This window comes from Emydura macquarii, unplaced genomic scaffold, assembly GCF_026122565.2.
Source record: "Emydura macquarii macquarii isolate MOO-44397 ecotype Brisbane River unplaced genomic scaffold, CSIRO-AGI_Emac_v2 contig_2699, whole genome shotgun sequence".
Lineage (NCBI taxonomy): Eukaryota > Metazoa > Chordata > Testudines > Chelidae > Emydura > Emydura macquarii.
In genome coordinates this window covers 4,459,079-4,471,142 of record NW_027132836.1, presented here as the reverse complement: position 1 = coordinate 4,471,142, position 12,064 = coordinate 4,459,079, and the positions used below count along the sequence as shown (strand labels likewise).

The 12,064-nt window shown below is 59.1% G+C and overlaps 2 long non-coding RNA genes across 5 annotated transcripts; one reads left to right on the top strand and one right to left on the bottom strand.

Moving 5' to 3' along the window:
• Positions 1-1,711: 1,711 nt before the first annotated feature.
• LOC137164936 (uncharacterized) lies at positions 1,712-5,231 on the bottom strand. Of its 4 annotated transcripts, none has more exons than XR_010923243.1 (4): positions 5,198-5,231; positions 3,849-3,910; positions 3,150-3,452; positions 1,712-1,753 (listed from the first exon to the last, which is right to left on the bottom strand). It is a non-coding gene; the product is annotated as an uncharacterized lncRNA (long non-coding RNA). The 4 variants fall into 4 exon arrangements; XR_010923242.1 differs by having other exon boundaries at positions 3,849-4,173; positions 5,141-5,212; XR_010923241.1 differs by having other exon boundaries at positions 3,150-3,444; positions 3,849-4,173; positions 5,141-5,212.
• Positions 5,232-9,459: 4,228 nt separating this feature from the next.
• Positions 9,460-10,752, top strand: LOC137164971 (uncharacterized). The gene is made up of 2 exons (XR_010923252.1): positions 9,460-9,595; positions 10,123-10,752. It is a non-coding gene; the product is annotated as an uncharacterized lncRNA (long non-coding RNA).
• Positions 10,753-12,064: the final 1,312 nt, after the last annotated feature.

The window sequence follows — 12,064 nt, the reverse complement described above, 5'->3', positions numbered from 1 at the left end:
TGCTAACTCATGAGGGGGTGAGAGGCTGACAGGGACAAGGGAAAGTGGATGGAGTTTTCCCATGCTTGAGAACTACAGGCTTCATGGCACCTTAGCATTGTCAGTGCCAGCCATTTAAAGAGATGCCTGAGGAGGCCCCTTCCAAAGGCAGCAACAGCTGAGATGGAGGAAGTGGAAGCAGAGCAGGAAGGGTGGCCCGAAGGGAGAAAGCTGCTCAGGTGGTCCCACAGAGCAATTGCTTCTGCCTCCTTCAAACACACCTAAACCCACTCCAGCACAAGCAGAAGCCAGATGCCACCTGAACTCAACACACAAAACCCAGCCAGTTGCAGTAAAAGGGACTAACTATGGATCAAAGGCACAGAGGTTTCCCCCACTACCATGACCATCAAACAAATTCAAATTCAGCTCTGGCCTGACAAGCTCCAGCCCAAAACCAGCTGAGTAGTGACTAGCCTGCAACATGGACCCAGAGTCCAAGTAGCTCTGTATAAATGTAAGTTACTACTGAAATGTCTGCGAAGCACCTGCTGCTGTCTGTGCTAGTCCCAGACCCAAATGAGTAGCCCAGGTCACTGGAGGGGAGCCTGGCTTCCTTCCATCCCCTACTATTGCTGCCAAAGTTGCACTGCAGGAATAACCCTGTTGCCATGGACCGTGCCCTGGGCAGCTATGGCCTGATAGACTGGAGCATCACGTCTGTACAACAGCTCATCAGCATCAAGGCAAGTCACAAAGTGACAGCCTCCAAGCGCTCTGAACCCCACCCGGCTCAGCCTCTATCTTGACCCTTCAGAGGGTCTAGCTGGATGCTCAGTCTCATTAGAAATCTTATGTGCCACTGAAGCGTCTGTTGACCCTGATCAACAGCCACATAGCAGATTCCTTGGTGTGCATGCCTCAGAATTCATTAGTCTTCCAACAAACCGCTCTGGCCAACCCAAGTCCAGGCAGGGAGCAGGGCTGGGAATGCTTTTCTAAAGCAAGGGCCAGTTTCTCCTCCCCAACCACACAAGGAAGAACTGCGCTGGGCCCTTCTGCTTCTCTGACAGTGGAAGGGAAGCTTGGACATGTTGGAAACTCTTCCTGCATGTTTTAACATCAGGCAGCAAGAGCTCATCTACAGCAGAGGCCTATGGTGTCTAACAGCTCTCCAGCCAACACCTCCCCTCTCTGCACCGCAGGCGAGAGCTCACAGTCCAGTCCAGTCGCCACGTCCTCCAGTCAAACCAGACCAGTCTGGAGCTTCAATGGTTAAAACAGTCAATGTAAAGAGGACCTCTGTGCACCAAGGACCGTTGTTTAAGATTCTTTTGCAGATCTTCACATTACCAGGGTACAAGTGCTGCACCACTAGCATGGAGACATACTTACTCCCCTTTACGTTCTACCTATGCCCCCTCCCCATCCCCCGAGTACCCACTGGCAAGAGACGTTCTGGGAGTCCCACACAACCCAGGGACTCTGCTTCCAGACCCACTTTGGGACGAGGATGCAAGGAGCGCTCTTCACAGGCTGGCAAGGAGGCCACCCCATAGCCCATGGAGTGGGTAATCACATTAGCTGAAGACTCACGCATCCTGTTCTCCCCCACGTGCATGCAGCGGACATCGGGCAGCCCAGGTAACGAGACGAGAGTGGCTGCATTCAACAGTTCTTCAACTGGCAGCTTTAGCGACGAGACGGGACATAAAGCTTGCCACTGAAGAACTGGTGCTAGGTAGCCAGGACTGCAGGTAGCTGGGGGCAGCAGCTGAGAAGGAAGCAAACAAGTCAGAGCCAGAACACCACTTAGAAGCTGAAATCAAATCATCCAGGAACTAGAACTCCATTTCTCACACCAATGGATGGCAGTGCTGGGTGCTTCCCTTCCTGCCACACCCTCTAACTACACAGGCGCTTTCTCTCCTGCCATCATGGCACCTAGTGCGCGCTGCATTCACTGCCATTGTGACTGTAGACAGCTGCTCCGGGCACAGGGGCTCCTTGCTGAGTAGCAGCTCTCATGAGACCAAAAATTGGAGTGGCTAAGACGGAGCCATTCCTAAGATTGCCACAGATGGTGGTTGGCACATACTTACGGGAGAGATCTGCCAGGCAGACTGACTGCTGGCCGGCACAGCTGCGCTTTACTGGTCTCTACAGCACTAGGGAGCTCCTGGCTACATTGGACAGCTGGACCCGCAGCCAGGTGTGACCTAAGCTCCTCCCCAGGATTTGGCGCCAGCTGTTCCTCTCTCTGCCAAATCAGGTGGCGCATTTGCTCTTCGGCACAGAGTAAATCCAACAAGGCCGGCTGTGTGCATGCTAGTGCTGTGCAAAGACCCAAGCAGTTCCATCTGCGTGGCAGAGGAGATTTGTAAAGCTCTCATAGTAACGAGCCATATAAAGTGGGACTCAAATGATGGTTTGGTGTATTGACGAAGGGGGCAGCCTGCATCCCCAGCCAGAGGCACTGCAGGTTCAGGGTTATGTTACACCTGCAGCAGGGTCAGGCATTCCCCAGCTGCCCACCTAGACTGACGCCAGCAACTCCATGCCAAGGAAGATACTTCAACGCCCAGCACTCCTGCTGCCAAGTTACCACCAGGGGAGTGTAAAGACCATTGAGCTTTTGAGAACCTGAGCAATGCAGCACATTATAACCCACCCCACTCCCAGCTTCTTGTTCAGACCAGTCCTATCAGTGCTTCCAGTCCGAAGATGGAACTTGGCTTGTGTTTGATTCCTGGAAATCAAGCAACTAGACCTCCTGATGCGCTGGCACAGCCAGAGGGAAGATTGTCCTATTTGGCCAAAAGGTCCCAGACAGCAGATTTATGGGACATGATATAAAGTCTCCTGGAGACTCTCCTTTTCACCAGGTGTTCCTGTGGTGAAGGCAGCAGTGCAAACAAGGACACAGAGCACCATGACAAGCCGCTCACTCCCCAGGTCCAATGGCACTGGGATTTCAAGCAGCTACAGAGGAAGGCCAAAGAGAGTCTATGCACTGGCCATGACAGAATCTATCTAGGTTGTAGACTTGGTGAGCACAAGCCACTTCACCACACAGCTGCCATTTGGGACTAGATGGAGTCATAGACTGAACTCATTCTGAGGGGGTGGGAGGCAGGTATCCCAAAAGGAAGGCTTCTGCCAGCACTTACCAGAGCACAAGGAGACTATCCTGCAAGCTGCAGTAATCACGGAGCAAGGACCAAATCTTCTGCACAGGCTGTGCTGGCCCAGCCGAGATGCCAAACATTCCACTCATGCCTGGTACATATGGTATAAATTCCAACCCGTCTGCCGGCCCCTTCATGTCTGAACTTTGTTCCAAGTGCGGAGCTCCACCCCCTCCTTTCTTCCAGCATGGGGCCTGAATGCATGAATCAGCATGAAAGGAAAAGGCTCTCCCCGTGCCCCTGGCTCCAGCCAAAAGCAGAGTCCTTGAGATGGAGGCTGCCAGGCTGCCAAGCAGGAGATAGAAAAGGGACATAAATAGTGCACAAAGGATAATGACTCTATGCAGAGCCTCTGTCCACCTCAGGCATTCACCCTCCCCTGAACTCCTGCACAGGGGATGAAAACCCAGTGTCAGCCTGACAGTTACAGCCACGTCCCTGGAACCACCAAGCGGAGGATAAACTTCACTAGGGGCAAAGCCTTCATATACTTGTTTGTGATGTAGTGACAGAAAGAACCATCTCCCCTAGCGTGACCAGGACTGTTGTAGGACATCCCTTCAGTGTGATTCTGCAGCAGGGGGCACCCTGACAGTCCCCCAGTGCACTCCCTCCAGCGGTTCCTGTGGGTTCCCATTACAGCTTTGCTAGAAGGGGGCGTGGGGAGCAGGTAATGCCTACCTTCACTTCTAGTCCCAGGGAACCGCACCCCTGACCTGGGATCTTCACCACCTTCCCCTTCTCTGGAAGAGATCCACTTTCTAAATTAGCAATCAGCCTGGAGGAGTCTCACTCTTCTCCCTAGGGCCACCCACACACCACAAGCCACTAGTGTAACCTGGATGGCAGCAGCCAGTGAGATTAGCCATCAGGAGAGCAGACATGCAGTGACCGAAACGCCAAGAACAGCAGGAGAGACTGAACGCAGCCTGTTATCCCCTGGAACCCAGACTGCGCTGGGGGCACCTCCTCCAGGGCGGTTCTCCGGCCAGAGGGGGTTTCCAGGCTGCATCAAGACAGGGAAAGGTTTTCACTCAGCGGAGCCTTGACCCACACCACATCTCTGGCTGGGGTCAAGGCTCGGAGAAGGCGGGACTGAAAGGTTCTGTCTCCACAGCCCCTCAGGGCCCATGTGGCCCATGCTCGGAGCAAAAGCGGCAGGGAATGAGAAGAGCTCAGAACAGACCTCGCCTGAACCAAGGCCGAGCTCCTCAGGCAGCCACAGCCAGGAGAAACGCGCTGGTGACTAAGGCAACGTCTGCCCCACCCAGCCGGCTGCAGGGAAGCGGAGCTGCTGGCAGCCTGACGGCCTGTGGGGAGCCGCGGGACGCGCCTAGACACCGGGGGAAGGGGGTCAGGGCAGCCGGGAGCGCAGAGGGCTCAAGGGGCCTGGGCCGGCCCCGCCGCACGCCCCTCCAGAGCAGCCGCTCTCCCCGCACCGTCTCCAGCGCCAAGCCCGACGGTTCGCGCCGGGCCTGCGCGAGGCAGGAAGGTGACCTTCCTCGGCGGGCGGCCCAGCGCCCCGGGCGGCGGGGCGGGGGGGGCCGGGGGCGCAGCTGGAAGTTTCCACTTCATCCTCCCCCTCCCCCAGCGCTGAAACCCTAAACTGCAGCTTGCATAAGCAGGGCCGGCGGCCGCCCCACCCGCCCCCTTACATAACCCGCCGGGGGCAGGGGCTCCCGAGGGGGGGTTCCCGGGGAGGGGCGGGGGTTCCCGGGGGGGGGGGCGCGCCAGCCCCGCACTCACGCCCCCGCGCGCCCCAGAAGGGGGACGAGGCAGAAAGGCCCCGGCGCCCGGAGACTGCCCCGGACCGGGACCGGGACCCCGGGCCGCGCTCTCCCCGCGGTGCCCGCGCCCAGCGGCGGGGTGACGGGCCCGGCGGGTCGCCCGTGAGCGGGTCGCCCGTGAGCGGGTCCCTGGGCCCGAGCCCCGGCCCCGAGCGGCCCCCTCTGGCCGAGCCTGCCGAGACTCACCTGCGCCGCGGCCGGCACCTCAGTCCCGTCCCGCCCAGCCCAGCCGCCCGCACTCACCGGGCCCGGCTCCTGGCTCGCTCTCTGATCAGCTGGCGGCGCCGTGACGCAGCCACCCACCGGCTCCTCCCGCGGCCAATCACTGCCCGCCAATGACAGGAGCAACCCCGCCCCTCTGGGGCCACCCATTGGGCCGCAGCCGCCCCTTCCCCGCCCGGCCTGGCTGGCATTTTGGAGAGCCAGTCAGAGGCCAGAAGACCTGCCCGGCCCCGCCCCTCACCCAGCAGCTTGACCAATGGAGTAAGAACATCCCCCACCCGGCCCGCCCCGCAACCGAGCAGACCCTGGCACCAATCAACAGTGCGGAGTTAACTTAGAAACTGTGCGGGCACCACCCTGCCGCAGAGCATGCCGGGAAATGTAGTTTGACGCGGCAGACGCTCTCCCAGCACGCACCGCGCGCTGTGAGTTGGCATTTTCAGCTGAAGGAAATTGGGGGGATGGGGCGGGGCAGCCTCTTAAAGGGCCAGAGACGCCCATGGCATTCGCCCCCCGCCCCCTTCTACCCCCCCTACACAGGCCAGCCACACCCCACAGCCCCCGCGCTCTGGCCACCAGCACCGTAGCCCCTTCAAACACCAACCCCCCAGCACTGCTCCCCCGCCCACAGGCACCCCCACCCCAGCCACACCCCCGCTGCTCCCCAGGCCTGCCCCACTTCAGGCAACCCCAGCAGGCCCCCACCTCCACCAGTGCCCCTCCCCGGACACCACCCCCCACTGGGCCCCAGCACTGCCCTGTCTCCGGCACCTCCAGCTGCACCCCGCCCCGACCCCAGGACAGCAGCATCCCCGGGGGCACAGCTGGAGGTGAAGGCGCTTCTGGCCAGTCCGTCACTGTCTAGGCTGGGCTGGCGCAGGGAGCAAGGACCGACCGTAGGGGCAGAAGGAGTCAAGCCAGGCTCCTCTGCAACCGGCCCAGGGCTGGTCAGTGTCCCGAGAGCTGCGCAGACAGGGCCCGGCCCCTTCCCCCTGCGAGAAAAGGCCGCCAGGCAGCCCGGCAAGTGAACTCGGTCTGGGGGGGCGCGGCGCGGGGCACTGAGCAGCTGTTTAGAACAGTCCGAGCGGCCCCAGCCCAGCCCAGCCCTGCGCTGCGCGTGCCAGACAAAATATTCGCATGTGACCCATGAGCCGGGCCTGTCCCTCGTGACACCTCGGGCAGCAGTTGCGGTGGGACCGGGTTAGGCAGCTGCGCGGGGCCCAACACACCCGTCGCTGCGCCAGCCGCCAGCCAGCCAAGCGCAGCCTGTAGCTTTAAGAGCTCGCGTTAATGACGGAATGATTCCCAGAAATTGTTACAAGCGGAGGGCCAATCAGAAGTAGGCGCCCTCTGCAACGCACCAATCACAGCCTGCGAATGGGCTGGCCTAAAGAAACTCATCTGAACCCAATGACTTGGCAATACCAGAGCCGGTGCATGATGACTGAACAAGTTTTTTAAAGGGCCAGGCGCCGAGCGCCTGCTCTGCTCTCTTGGCCACAGCTTCAGGGAGTGGCTCAGGCTTAGTAAACAAGAAGGGCAAGAGAAGAGACCCGAAGCAGCTCCCACCACATGTCCAGGGGGGCAGGAGAGCGTAAAGATGGATTTGTGAGGAACAAATCCAACTTCTGCTAATATAGGATGGGGAACCACGTGGGGCAGAGGGTCTGACCCACCATCACCTGGACTACGCCAGCCGCTTCTTTCATGCCATAGTTTTGGGGCAGTTCGCTTAGTCTGGCTCTTCTTTGTCTTGCTGCAGGGTCCAACTCTGCTTTTCCTCTTTGCCCTCTCCTCAGGCTGGCTCATAATAGTAAGGGCTGGCTCTCACCTAGTGTGTGTCATCTTTCCATCTGAAAGCCCTTTACAAGAATCCGTATTATCATAAGGCTGATGCTCCTGTCAGCCTTGGAGGTTGCAGATGGCAGCATACAGAGTCCCTCACCAGAGCTGTGACGCACCCATTCCTCTGGAGGGGCACCCCAGGGCAGAAGATAAACATGCTGCTTTTTGCCCTGCATCCCCGAGGCCTAGACCCTGCCCTCCACCTTACACGGGCCTGAGCATGAGAATTAGATTATTTCTGTACCTCTCTCTCTCTCTCAGACGGGAGGTGAACTTGCTAACTGGAGTCTCACTGGGGATGGGGAGGGATTCTGGACTGGTTTCCCTCCCATGCTGCGGGCTGGCACATTAGGAGCTCACAGACTGTCTCTCACTCACCGTTTCACTCGATCGGGCACAAATGAGGACTTGAGGCAGTCAGTGAGGTGCTGCCTGTGAGGCACGCTGCAGACAGGAGAGCAAAGCACACACAGGCTTGGGATGAAACAGGCTGCTGCACACGGAGCGGTGGAGCCCGACATAAGTGCTAGTGCAGGCCAGGCCTAAATTGGTGTCGCAGGCGAGCAAAATCGGTCAGAGCTACAATGGAGTGTAGACACTTACAGAGCCAGAGCAACATGAGCGGCCTTACATCACCCTGCCGGTGTGGTGCAGGCCAGGCCACGCTCCCCTGGCTTCATGGCATTAGGGGATGCAGCGACTGATCATCTTGCAGCCTCACACGAGCTACTCGGGAACACTGGCCCTGCACAGAACGAGGCCTCCTGCCCTACGGGGCCGCCCAGCTAAGCAAAGCCCCTGAAAGGGCCCAGAGTGCTTGTCCAGGAACGCGCCCCACCCCACCGCTGGCCGGCGGGAGGCCTGTGTTCTCCTCCAGCCAGCCCACGCTCCCCGCAGACCGTCCCCCGTGGCCAGTCGGGCTGTGGCACATGCCTGTTCTCTGCTGGGGCCAGGTGCACCTGCTCGCCCTGTGGCCTGCTGGCCGCTGCTCGGTCGCTGGCCTGTGGCCCTGGGCAGGCTGGCAGGGCGGGGGAGGGGATGATGGTGGGCACCAGCTGTGCTCAGCTGCATCCCGGAGGCTTTGGGCCGGCGCTGGCGGCTGTGACCGGGGTGACCCCACCCCGTGGCCCTGAGGGGCGCCGGGGCGCTGCGGCGCCTTTAAGAACGTTTCCTGCCGTAGCCCAGTAACAGCTGATGGATGTAAAGTGGGTGCCTCAGGGGACCAATCAGCTGTTGCCACATCCAGACCACGTGACTCACACAGGCGCAGGAGCCGAGGCCGAGCCATGTGCGCGTCTCTGCTGGCGCGAGCGCAGCGTTCCCTTAAAGGGGCCGCCGCCGGCAGACAGCCAGGCCGTGCACCCTGGGGCGCCGCTGCCCCGCCCCGCCCCGCCCCGCCGGGCGCGCAGCAACATTCAGCATCCTCCCCTCCTCTTCCCTCCCCTCCGCTGCCTGCTGGGGCGGGACCGGAGAGGGGCAGCTGGGGAATAACTGCCCCCCCCCCGGGAGAACTGCCCCCCCGAGCCCCGGGGAGATGCCCACGCGCGGGGTGCTCGGCTGGCCGCGCTCAGCTCAGCGCCGTGCTGGGCCCCTGTGGGGGAGCGGGGCCGTGCCGGGCCGGGGTGTGAACGCGGGGGGCCGGTCCAGCCGTTCCCCGCTGCGACCGAGCACCGATGGCAGCGGCCGTGCAGTGCGCAGCCTCCTCCGGCAGCCCGGGGCCACGCGGGGTGGGCGTCACGCAGCCGCCTGCCCGGAGAACTTGGTACCAAGCCCTGCAGCCAGAGGCGGCTCCTGGAGGTGGAGCTGGGCCCGCTCTGCCCGTGCTGCTGGAAGGGCCCAGCCCAGGGCTCCCGCTGCTAGTCCCCGGCCCGTGGCAGATGAACGGGCCCACAGCCTGTAGCCCCAGCTAATGTAAGGGCCCCCTGAAAAAATGGGTGCCCCCCCAGCTGGGCACCCGGAGCTGTGGGGGTGGAAGCTGCTGGCTGGAAGTCCTGAGCCGGGACAGAAGCTGTGGGGCAGAAGGTCCCAGCCAGACTCTCCTCCCGGACAGGACTTGCTCTTCCCCAGCGTGGCTGTTCCTGAGGGGATCAGACCCGCACCGGGCTGTGGGAAGCTCCCCGACTGCTTCAGTGTAGAAAAAGCGAGGCACCCTCACTTCTGTGCTGCCTCCCGAGGTGGGTCTGATCTCCCCACCCAGAGCAACCATGCAGGGGAAGAGCAAATCCTGACCCGTCCCTCCCTAGTCCAGCCAGGACTAGCAGCTAGGAGCCCCGGGGGGACGCTCCCAGCAGTATGGGGGAGATGGATTTCAGGGGGAAGAGCTTGTTTCAGGGTCTGAGACAAGTGTTTCATGGCCTGAAATCGCTGGGGCCGTAATTATTAACAACAACAACATTGTTAAAACTTCCCCATAGATCACACCAGGTTGAAGATCACCAGTTACTGAAGGACTTCCTGGACAGAAGGGCAAAACCTTCAATGTCAATATGGAACATGATTCTTGAGCCAAAGACAACCCTGCCGTGGTTACACTAAGTAACACTAGAACAAGAGTGCCAGACAGTTACCACCCGTGTAAGTAAGTGGTAGGTAACCACTCCCCCGCTCACACCAGCGCCAGGTAGAGTTCAGGATAATAGATCTTGCTCTGTGCTGCACTAACTACTACATTTTAACTAACCCAATTTAAATGCAACTTTGCACTTAGGGTAGCTAGGGCAACGTGTTACCCTTTACGGTCACTCCTGCTGGGGAGCCAGCTTGCTAAGGGGGGCACTGGCACTGAGCCAAGAACACCTCCAGCGTCACTGCAAAACACCAAACACCAGGAGCAGCAAGCGGGCCCAGGCTGGGGCACCCAGCTCAGCAGCTGAATGTGTTTTATCAGCATTTGATTTTCCGAAACAAAAAGGGAAGCTAAGAGCTGCCCTTGGTTTAGCGGATCCTGGCTCCTGCCCTGTGACAAGGGGTTGACCTTTTGTAACTCTGATCCATGTCATCTGACTGGATGTCATTGCCGGGTATCAGTCAAACCTTTACACACCAAGGGAACTTTAATGGGACCTGGACTCATTGTCTCCTGGCTTCACATTTATTGGCAGAGGCAGCTGAGCACCTGACACGGATTTTCCTTCTGAAGCAGCTAATATCACCTGTGCAGGCTGCAGAGCCAAAGAACTGCCTGGCAGCTGCCGGTGGGGGGCTCTGAATTCACTGGCAGCAGCACCCTGCTGCTGTCTGAGCTTATAAAGGGTACGATGATGAGGCAGAACCTAGTGTGTCTAGCAAGGGATAGAGCCGGAGATTTTAAATGACTCATCGCTGTGTAATGAAGGTTCTTCTGTCTGGGGAAAAGGGCTTCGTTTTGTGGCCGTGTGGGAAGCTCTGGGGAACGAGCTCTTCATCAGCGCCAACTTGGGAAGGTTGGGTCCCATGCAGGGGAACTTGAAAGTGGGGAGTGAATCCCCCCTCCCCCAGGAGCAGAGTGAAACAGTTTGTCCCCATTTCCTCCCAGCTCTGTTTGCTTGTTCCTTTCCACCAGCACTTCCTCCATTACACAGTATTTCTGAGGGAGACCATGGAGGCCCTTACAGCTCAGGCAGGACTGGATGGGAGCCATCCAGCTAACCCAGCCATATGAGCTGAGCCTGCAAGAATGTCAGCTATTCGGCTACGCCCTTCCTGCAAGCGTGGGCTGTGATAATGGCTAATGCCTCCAGAGAGGTGCCAGACAGCAAGTACGCTGGGCCTGTGGCCTTGCTCCCGGGAAATGGAGCGAGCAACGAGAAAGGGCCACACTGCACCAGGATGCTGGGGGCAGGCAGCAGCCAGCCAGGGCACTGGGACCTCAGCAGGGAGCCGCTTTCTGGCAGAGGGAGGGTGTCTAGGGAGCCCTTTTCCAAGAAGGAAACATCATGTACTTTCTCTAGTTTTATGCTAATTCTGTTGGCTCAGGCATGGTGCAATGACCTCGCATGGGCAGCACAAGGGCCTCTGGCTGCCAAAGCCCCCAGAGAGGGTGGAGGCCTCACCAGACCAAGTCGTCTTTGCACATATGACCATGTTTGTTCAGGCTCAGAGAGTCACTGTGACTAAAGACACCCCATGAGATAGGAACGTCTGCGAACCAGCAGCCCACGGGAACAGCCAGCAGGGTCAAAAAGGCACTAGAGAAACTGGAACAAAACCACTAGGGAGTGCCAAGGGGCAGCCAGTCACAGCGCTCTGGATGAGGCGGTCGTGCCTGACGTAGCTCCCAGCTGAAATCTCCCCCCATTATTGAGTCACTGTGACCCTCCACTCCACCCCCAACAGCAACCCTGTAAACCACGTACCTCTGCATAGGAGCCCAGCGCAGTCCGCAGCATGCGGAAATCATAACCGTACAGCCATCTGGCCAGCACCAAGCCATTCCCAGACCTCCAGTCCTAGCTCTAAGGCCCAGCATCGGCCACGGCGTCTGACATTTGTAAGGCATTACATTGATTCTGTTTTTCAGCTAGAGAATAGTCTGACCTGGAACAGTGGAGCCAACTTTGAGGACATTGAGAGACAGATTCTCGTCCAAGTCAAAGGTCTGTGACTTGGGCCTGCATGAACATTGATGAAACCTGCCAACTGGAGACTGAGGCAGTTCGCACTTTGCTCAGTCTGTAGCTCTTAGGAGGATTCTGGCTTCTAAAACTGGTGCTAGATCTCTCCAGCAGGTGAGCCAGTAGAGGGCTGTAAGAGACTCTAAGAAGACAGCTCTCTGCTCCTGGGGACAGAGCGATCCCTGCTATGACAGAGGGACCCTGGCTTATGTGCTCTGACTTTCCCAGTCCCCTCACTCAGACCTAGTCAGGCATTTCTCTCAGATTTGTTCCTTTGCAAGTGCTAATGGGGAAGGCTTGTTTACATGGGGTCTATCTGCCCCTGGCAGTGTGCTGCCCAGCTCCAGGAGACAACCTCATTGTCCCAGGGTGCTCTACTCACCATTGGGGTACCTCCTGGTGGCCACATCCTGGGATTAGCTGAGCCAATCTGACGCCCTTCCTGTGGGTG